This window comes from Tenebrio molitor, chromosome 1 (assembly GCF_963966145.1).
Source record: "Tenebrio molitor chromosome 1, icTenMoli1.1, whole genome shotgun sequence".
Taxonomy (NCBI): domain Eukaryota; kingdom Metazoa; phylum Arthropoda; class Insecta; order Coleoptera; family Tenebrionidae; genus Tenebrio; species Tenebrio molitor.
Window position 1 is genome coordinate 19774571 of NC_091046.1, and position 9850 is coordinate 19784420.

Below are 9850 nucleotides of genomic sequence, written 5' to 3' on the forward strand. Positions count from 1 at the left end.
TAGTATAGAAAACTTTGTGAATACGAAAGGATTTTCGAAATCTATTTTAATTACATATATCTGTTGTCTTTATTCTTTATTATTTTGGAGAGGAATAACAGAGAACATATGTTTTAATTTGGGGTAGTAATTAACATCTATGTATACGCAAGAGACAAGAACTATTTTCAGAGCAAGATGTTGCTAGTCGATTGTTATCCAGAAAAGCTTTTTAAAGCAAAGGATAATTATTTTCTAACAAAAAATAAACAGTAAGTTGCATTGTCTAGATATAAAAACGTAGATCAGTGTAACGGTTAATCAAATTGTTGGATAATTTTTATTTAATTATGTAGTTGTTTTGTAGTGATTATTATGCATACGGCCCATATTTGTGATTCACACATACAAGCTTCATCGACAATAAATTACCGACCACTGAGAAATAACTAAGATTGTAATTTTCACAAAATAATTCTTATTTTAAGGGAATATAAAATATTATTGTTGGCGTAATTCAATGTGCCACAAGCCTCATAACATGAGTGATAGGTGGCGTTACCGGCGGTAGTGGAAATCTGTCTCCTATACATGGATTTATTAGTACTGGATACGGCAGTACCCTATAAACGTAGGTCGACTTTGAAAAAACATATCACAGACTTCGGTACCTTCCCCCATTTCATTCTAACCTGTATTAAAATATGTTTCTCTCTGTTATTACAATACGTATGTCGTTATGATGTTTCGCAAATGTCAATTTTGAAGTTTGAAATTAATTCAAAAGTCTGAACCTGTGGTCTGAACTGTCATAAAACTTCCTGAATTCGTAAAATAGAATAATTGCAATAATGAAAACCTGCAGAATTTGTTCTACTCCTTATAGTTCTTCAAGACAAGACTTATCTTTTCACTGGTATGTACCTAAAATAGACGATTCTTTACAAATACCGAAGACCTGGGTGAAAAAATGATTTCAGTTTTCCAAAAGAAACCTTCTTAAGAAACAAATGGATATAAGTGTGGAAGAGACAATCAAAGTTGCAAAACATGCGGTTATTTGTTCAAAACATTTTCGGAATTCTGAATAGGATGAATGTAAAAAACCATGCAAAATTTTAAAAAGGGTTTGTATAGGTATCTTCACAATACCTGAATTTTCCTACCACACCTAATGCCCCCTTTAATCTCAATATCGCAGAAGAACATTGTAGTGGCAACAAAGGTAGAGCGTATAAAACTTAAATATTTAATTTCTCTTTCATAACTTACTTACCTATTTTTAAAAATTGTTAGAAAATAAAACTACGGCTATTCAATCAGTAGATTCGAGATATAATGCAGATGTAACAGTAGAGCATTTTAGTAGCCCTCGAAAAGCAAAACGACATGTAAATATGATCCAACATGTTGACGAGCAAAGGGAAATACACTACGAATGTAAGAAAACTGCGAAAGCTCTAAACAAAAACAAGATAAGAAGTAAACTTAACAAGGTTGTATTATTTAATAACGAATAAATATAAGAATCTGTTACGACTAATATTTATTTTGGTGTTTTTTTGTAAGTTTCATGGATACTTGTGAGTTTGAATTTACGTACAAATTAAAGTTAAGTGGTTCACAAAAATATAGGTAGTTGTTGAAGGCAGACAACTCTCTTCACCTTTGTAGTCCAAACCTGGATTTCCTTTTGTGAAATCTTTACCAACAGCATTGTCAGTGTTTCACATTAGAGTGAAAAATACCTGGCTTTAGACGAATTAGTCATTCTTAATATGTTCAAGTTCTAAAACAATAATACTTGATAGAGTTAACGGTTCAAATACTCTCGAACTATGCAAACTTCGGAGAAACAGATTAGAAAAAAGATGACACGAATGACAGGAGAGTAATAAATAATTGATAGATTGAGAATTTAAACCAATCAGAGTCGGGGGACTCGCTAAAGGATAGTGCTAATACCCAGATAATGCGTTGAGAGCGACAGAAATAGATGGTACGTCTTGTTCAACTATAATGGCTGTAGGCCGTATCCAGTACTAATAAATCCATGCTCCTATAGTATATTTTTTCTATCCACTAACCAATAGGTAGGTCGAATTTCGTTGCAGGATTTCGTAAATGGCGCGCGCAACCTCCTACCAGGAAAAAATATACTTACTTTAGTTTGTCTAACGTTGCGAGGCTGGCGGCACATCCAAAATTTGTGTGGGTTTTCAACGGCAACTGCGATGGGACAATCATTTATAATGATCCCGTATGACGAAACGCAAGCAAAAAATTCTAGTACCAATTTACTTTTTTTTCTCTATTTCCTTTCACTCCTTATGGAGTATTGGGCGCTTTCGCGTTTCTTGGTCAATGATTTAGTGTGATTAGGTGGCTAGCCCAACGCACCTTGTATCCCTATATTAGTTAGTCTTTCCATTCTTCTCTATTCTTCGCTATCGTCTTTATGTTCGTCCAGCTCAAGCCAATTGCCTTGTGTTCTCTTGTGACGCTTCTTGTCCAGCTGTTGAGGGGTTTGCTTTTTCCTACTGGTTGACATTCTAGTACTTGTTTTACAATGTTTTCATTTCTCTTCCTTAATGTATGTCCAATCCAATTCCATTTGCTTTTTTTTTACTGTGGTTTCTATTGGTTCTTGCTTCGTTTTATTCCACAATTCGGTGTTACTTATTTCGTCTGGCCACTGTACTTTTAGAATATTCTACTTCTACTTTCCAGGTTTCAGCAATATGCTGTAAATTGTACAGTTAAACATTTTGACTTTGTGTCTGCTGAGATTACATATTTTGTTCTTCATATGCCTCCCAGTTGGATTGAACGCCTGTTGTGTCTTACTTATCCTTGTTAACATATCTGTCTTGCTTCTCCCATTCCTTTCCAGTACTGATCCTAAATAATTCACTCTTTAGATCTCTTCGACTCCTGAACTGTCAAAATTAAATTTTAAATAAAATGCTTGTTTTGACTGTACTTGGGTATAAAAAATTAGAGTGTACCCACGTCAAAATCTAGTTACAAAATATATTTAGGTTATGTTTTCCTTTTTAATCATTGAACTAAAAATGTTTTGAACACTTGAATCAAAATGCAGCAACTAAAAGAACCGGAGCAATTTAATCAAGTTTATAAAAAACACAAAGAAAAACAGACAAACTGAAAACAGGTAAAAACTAAACAATAACCAAAATTGAAAATCGCTTCCCATACAGTTGGCTTCAAAAAAAAACGGGAAATGAAATTTGACCTAATGTGAATTGGAAATTTAATTTGTCAATTTATGTCAATTTGTGTCTGTGTGACAGTAGTACAGGGTTATTCTAAATGATTGTAGTCGAAGTAGGCGTGAAAACTGAATGTAAAATTTATGGTTGCCGCTCCACGTAAAAAAATCATCAAAATTATGTCTTAAATTGGGTGCAAAACAACTCAATATTTTTAAAATTGATTGTAGAACAACTCAATATTTCTTGATTCAATCGTTAATTTAACAAAAATAAATAAAATCCTCATCCCCGCACTTTTCACCTAAAAAATGACAGTGACAGCGACACAACTCACATGAAAGCGGCAAAAACGTAATAACATGGGCATGGCCTACTTCGACTACAATCATTTAGAATAACCCTGTATTTCTGACACATAAGTGCAATTTTTTAACCTAAATTCTAAAAGGCCGTTTCAAACTATAAAAATTTAATAAAATCTGACAGAACTTTTTCTGACAGCATTGGGTGAAACATCTCTAATACCCATATAGTTAACCAATCAGCTTAATTAGGTTTTCATTTTCACAATGCAAGATACTGTTTCTCCACAGTTGGATTAAAATCAGAAACGTTTTTTTGTTGAAGGTATGCCTTTATAATATAACAATTTGTATGACTCTCTTCTCTCGCGCCACCATAGTTCATTTTGAATTTTCCATTTTGACCTTTTTACAAAATATACTTAAATAATTTTGCAATTTATTTGACAATGTCAATTTAAACAAATGATTAGATTGAAAAATCAAAAAATCATAGATACCGACCGGGCAATATGAAAATTACTAGTGATTTAACCAACCTAACAACTCCAATTTTCATTTTGACAGTCCAGATGTTTTTTGAATAGACTTTATCTTGATTTGACTTATTTGTTCGTTGCTATTTCTGAATATCTTAATTTTCTTGACGTCGATTCTCAACCCTATTTTTTTGTGATTCTGCCGCCAGTTTTTGTATTTCCTCTGCATATTATGATTTTCTTTTTCGGTTTGTAAGCACACATCGTCAACAAACTCGTTATCTTTCAATTTGTTCTGCAATTCCCATGTTAATCCAGTTCTTTCGTCTGTTACCTTTTTCATTATCGAATCTATTATGATAAGCAACAGCGTGGGTGACATGACGCAACCTTGGTTTACTCCACTTCCTATGTTTATCGGGTCTGTGTACAGGTAGCACAACGTAGCTTGAGATGCGCAGATAGACAGTTTACAGTGGGTCTCTCCCCACTACTTCCCACAATTTTACTGCGCATCCATTTCCCAAGTATCAAGCTACATTTTGTAACTTGTAATTTTGGCCATGCTCTATTCTCACTTCGTAATCGTTGTATAGTTTTACCATGCATATCATTTTGATTGGTATTCCATATAATCTTCAAATTCGCCACATTTGCTCTCTATTAACGTTGTCTAAGGCCTTTCCGAAGTCAATGAATCCATTGCCATTCTTTGGCCTGTTCCAGAATTATTCTCAAGGTGCATATGTAGTCTATTGTGGTGCATCTTGCTTGGAATCCTGCTTGAATTTTCCTCACCTTTTTACTTATCTCTGATTTGATTCTCTCTATCTCTATCCTTGTTATTAATTCTTAGACTGTGGGTAGTAATGTTATTGCTCTCCAGTTGTCGCACTTGGTGAGAACACCTTTTTTTAGGTATTTTTATTATTTCTCCCTCCTTCCATTCGTTCGGTATTTCTTCCTTTTCCCACATCATATTGAATAGTCGCTGTAAGAGTTCTACTGTTTGTTCGGTGTCCGCTTTTAGTAATTCTGCTGGTACATTAGCTCGTCTTGGTGATGATGATGCCCTCCCATCCTTCATTTGCTTCAGTGCCGCTCTAATTTCGTCTTTACTAATTTTTTCAGTATCTTCGTTAAAATCTCATTCAAAAATGTCATTGTCGTCTTCGACCCCCTTTCCTGTTGTGTATAAATCTCTTCAAAGAATTCTTTTCATCTATTTGATATTTCTTTAACTGGTTTAAATTTGTTTCCTTGTTTGTCTCTCACTTCTCCATTTCTTATGTAGTTGCTTCTTTACAGGCGCATATTATGGCGTACTGTGTTTTTAGTTTGTTTTCCCTTGCTGCTGTCTCGGATATTTTTAATTTTCCTTTTATATTTATAATTTTTTTTGTCTCTTCTAGCTTGTTGCAATGCTTCTATATCTTTTTCCTTATTTTTCTTTTCTAGGATTTTTGTTTCTCGGTTCCTTCTTCTCTGATACTCTTGTACTTTCTTTCTGTGGACTTTCCATATTGATCTTGACTCTTTTCTTCCATATATTGTTTTTTTTTTGTTCTTGCTCTGTTTTACTCTTATTTTTACTTTGACCAATACAGTGACTTTAACCTGAGGTACTACGTGTTAAAAGAAGGAAAAATAACTTTTGAGAACTTTATCAATATAACTGGAAATTGTTATGATAAGAATAAAAATATGAAAGAATCCACTAAAGTGCCTGGATGCGTAGTTCCAGTAAATTCGACACTCCACACTCTCCATGGCAGACTCAATCTCCACGGAAAGCGATGGTATCGAGTCCAAATCGTAGGCATGTCTCAGGTGGTAATAAATTACCCGCAGAGCCGCGTTATTCCGGTCTATAAAGGAATAGGTCCGGAATAGGCATCAAAGTCTCAGGATAGGTCCTATGCGCCTGATACAAGTATTGGTATTGGTTGCTTGATCACAGCTAGCCGATAAGCGAGCGAGTTGACAACACCATTCTGCCATGCCACGGTGAACCCTTCCGTCTTAGTGTTAAACATGCCGATTTCAGGAAGGCACACGTCAGGTCGATCGACAGGCCGTGTTCCCTGACGTGCTTGAATAACACAGAATGAATGCATGGCTTTACTCATGTGCTGTAGAAGTAGACGTTGCTGCTCAACCTTTCTGATATCGATGTTGATTCTCCGGAGCAGCACGGGAGTCAAAGACTCGTGCTCGCGCTCTCAGCTCGGGAAAAGATGTTGTAATCCGATACCTTCGGCAGTTCTACGTGCAGCCCTGAAAAAGAAGGCTCCGACCGCTTCCCACTCATGGATCGCAAACAAATGAATCAGAGAATCTCGATCTCGCAGGACTCAAGTAGTCACACCCAGGGTGACGCGATCGTGTAGATTCTTCAAGGTCGTTAGTTCCCTTCCCCCCTGTTTTCTGGGGAGATATACCCGCTGGACGGGGGATATAAGTGGGATTTATAAACTCTTCCGCAGCCGCAGCAGTTGCTGTTGCAGTTGAGGTGCCCGCAGCCGCAGCAGTGGTGGCAAGGATACCAATTTATAAACTCCATGCCGTTGCAGTTGGTACCATACTGATAGGTATGTCACCTGATGCCACCTGTCAACACATAATGTAACATAACCTATATTTCTTTGTTGTTGTTACACGTTATCACGTTAATACAAGTATTCGTTTCTTTTACAATGATTGACGAAAAAGTGCTTTTGGGAACATTTGGGTTGTTACTGTGTTCTTATGTAACACTAAAAACGAATCGTCGAAGGAGAAGATATAAAACAAGGCCAATTAATAGACAAAGGAGAACTCAAGGCAGTTACAATTATTTTCTGAAAATGAAAGCTGCAGATCCGGAACAATTTTTTAAATACACCCGTATGACAGTGCCAGTTTTTGAACACCTGTTGAGCTTAGTGTCACAAAAAATATCACGAGGAAAAAGATCAGATGGCATCTGTGCATAACAACGACTAGCTATTAAATACTTTGCAGTATGTTGTGTGATTTTTACTGTGAATCGAGGAATATATTTTTTTTATATTTTAGGTACTTATCTCAAGGTGGGAACATGCAAAATCTTGCTTGGGCTTTCCAGATTGGACTTGCGACAGTTCATCAAATAATTAATGAAACTGTTGAAGTTATTTGTGAGGTGCTTGCCCCAATGTATTTAAAAACTCCAGCAACTGAAGAGGATTGGATAAATATAAGTGATGGATTTTCTAATATTTGGAACTTTCCTAATTGTATTGGGGCGTTGGATGGCAAACACATAAGTATACAGGCACCTCCAAACAGTGGTTCCATATATTTCAATTACAAAAAAACTTTCAGCATAGTTTTGTTGGCTACATGTGACCAAATTACATGTTTACTATGGTTGATATTGGGGCCTATGGGTCCCAAAGTGATGGGGGCATTTTCCGTAACAGCATTTTTGGATCAAGATTGGAGAAGGGAACTATGAATGTACCTTCCTCAGGACATCTTCCAAACACCAACGTTAATATGCCATATGTGTTAGTAGCAGATGAGGCATTTCCCCTCAAGAATGATATAATGAGACCATACCCTGGGAAAAATCTTTCGTTGAAACAAAGAATATTTAATTATAGGCTTTCAAGGGCTCGCCGTACAATAGAGAACACGTTTGGGATATTAGTTGCCAGGTGGCGTATACCTACTGAAACAAAATGTATGCTGCAAAATCGACAATATTGACAATATTGTGAAAGCCACAGTAGTTTTGCATAATTTTTGCAAAAAGGAACTTGGTGGTATTGAATCAATAAACAATACTATTTATTGCCCTCCAGGATACACAGACACTAATGATGAAGAGAATGGTTTATGGAGAACTGAAGCAGAACCCCTCCAGTCTGTTGGTAGATTATCATCCAATCGTGCTACTAGAATCGTATATGGAATTAGAGATACTTTTGCAAACTACTTTCTATCACCAGTTGGTCAAGTTCCATGGCAGGAAGAAAGAATAATGCAGGGGCACTATTGATAAATGTTTTATGAATGTAAAAAAAATAAAATGTAGAAATAGTATATTAAAAGACAAGTTTCATAAGACCAGTCTTGAAGCACGAATTCAAGATTAAAAAACGAGTGGCGTAGCCACGAGTTATTTTAAAGAATAAGTGCTTCAAGGTCTTATGAAACGAGTTTTTTATACTATTTTTTGTAATTTACCCATTTTAAGCAGTTTTTAAACAAAAATGTTTACTTTCCTCGATTTAGGGATTTTTGTGGCGGTTGGTATGTCTTAATTTTAAAAGTGAAAATTTGATCAAGTCTTCAAAGTCGTCTTTTGTTTTATCCAAATTCTGTCACAAAACACGAATATGGAAGATAATATTTCATGTACGCCCGATGAAATACGTGAAATTGCCAAAAATACGGTCGCGAATTTGTTGCCCGATAAATCCTGATAAATAATTCTTTGTACAGTCGATGGACAAATAAAACTGGGACAAAAATGACAATCACGTAAGTCAAAATGTACAAATTTGCATCGTTTAATTACGGCTTTATCACAAATAGGTTAACTTTGGTATGACATATTAGATAGAGACTGACAAATATATTGACAATTCAATGGTCTGATTTACATAGATTAAATTTTAAGTGTCCCAGTTTTATTTGTCCACCGACCGTACCTACATTTTGTAATTTAAACTGACACGCATGACGGATCAAGCTTTGCCAACCTAAAAATTTTCGTAAAATGTTCTGTGAAATAATGGCTATACGCTTGCCCGATATCGTTTTCTGACGACTGCCGCGCCGCCTCGCGGAGGCATTGCGCAGCTTTCAGTTAGTGTTTTCAAAATCCCCCTCTCTTCATATGTAATATCACTCATTAAAACACAGGAATTTTTGAAATTTTCGCATTCAAGTGTACAATAAATCATGCAAATAATAACTTGCGGCTTTCAGTCGATTGATACGAGCTGTTTACGGAAAAAAAATTGTCTAAAGGTAAAATTTTCGATTCGGAAATTGTTGCTATATTTTAAATACAAATGAGCAAGTTCAACGACAGAACTTCGATTTGGAACGTTTTTAGTGTGACTTTTGAGATTTAGCGATATAAAAACATATTTAAAGAGGAATTAGCGCGATTTTAATAGTATCTGGAACATTCTCATTGCCAAAGAGCAATTTCATGCACAAAATTGCGACTTTTTGTCTATTCTCCTAAAGATCAAGTGCATATTAAGGTGCAACGAAATAAAAATGTTTTGATGACAATAATTCCTAACATTCAATGGTTTTACTTTATGTACTTTGTCCAGCAAACTTAACGTACGAGTAAGTCATGTAAATTACACTACCCAACATTTTTGAATTTTTTTTTTATAACTGCAGTGAAAACACCTAATCTGGGGTAATTAGGGTCTGTTGATTCTATAAACGTCAACAGATTTATTCTAGCACGTCTAGATTCCGAGTTAGAAATAACATGTGAAAACCCATATGCATTAATGTTATTTCTATTAAAACAGTAAAAATACTTAAAAACCAATGATAATTCTATTGCAAATTGTTAACAGACTAAGGACGATTAAGTACCAGTACAATCCAATACAAAACAAATTTATTTTTTTCTTTTATGCGGGTTATCATCTTCCTTTTGAAGAACCCAACAAAAATCACCCATCATAGCGGGATACCATATTCCCTGGTACATATCCCAAACACAACTTAAGCCTACTTAATTTTGCACCTTCTAGTGTACTCTTCATGCTTGTAAGAGAAATGAATTTACAATGAATATATTATTATACACGAGTACATAAAAAATGTTCATAGGTGTCTAGTTCGCAAACGT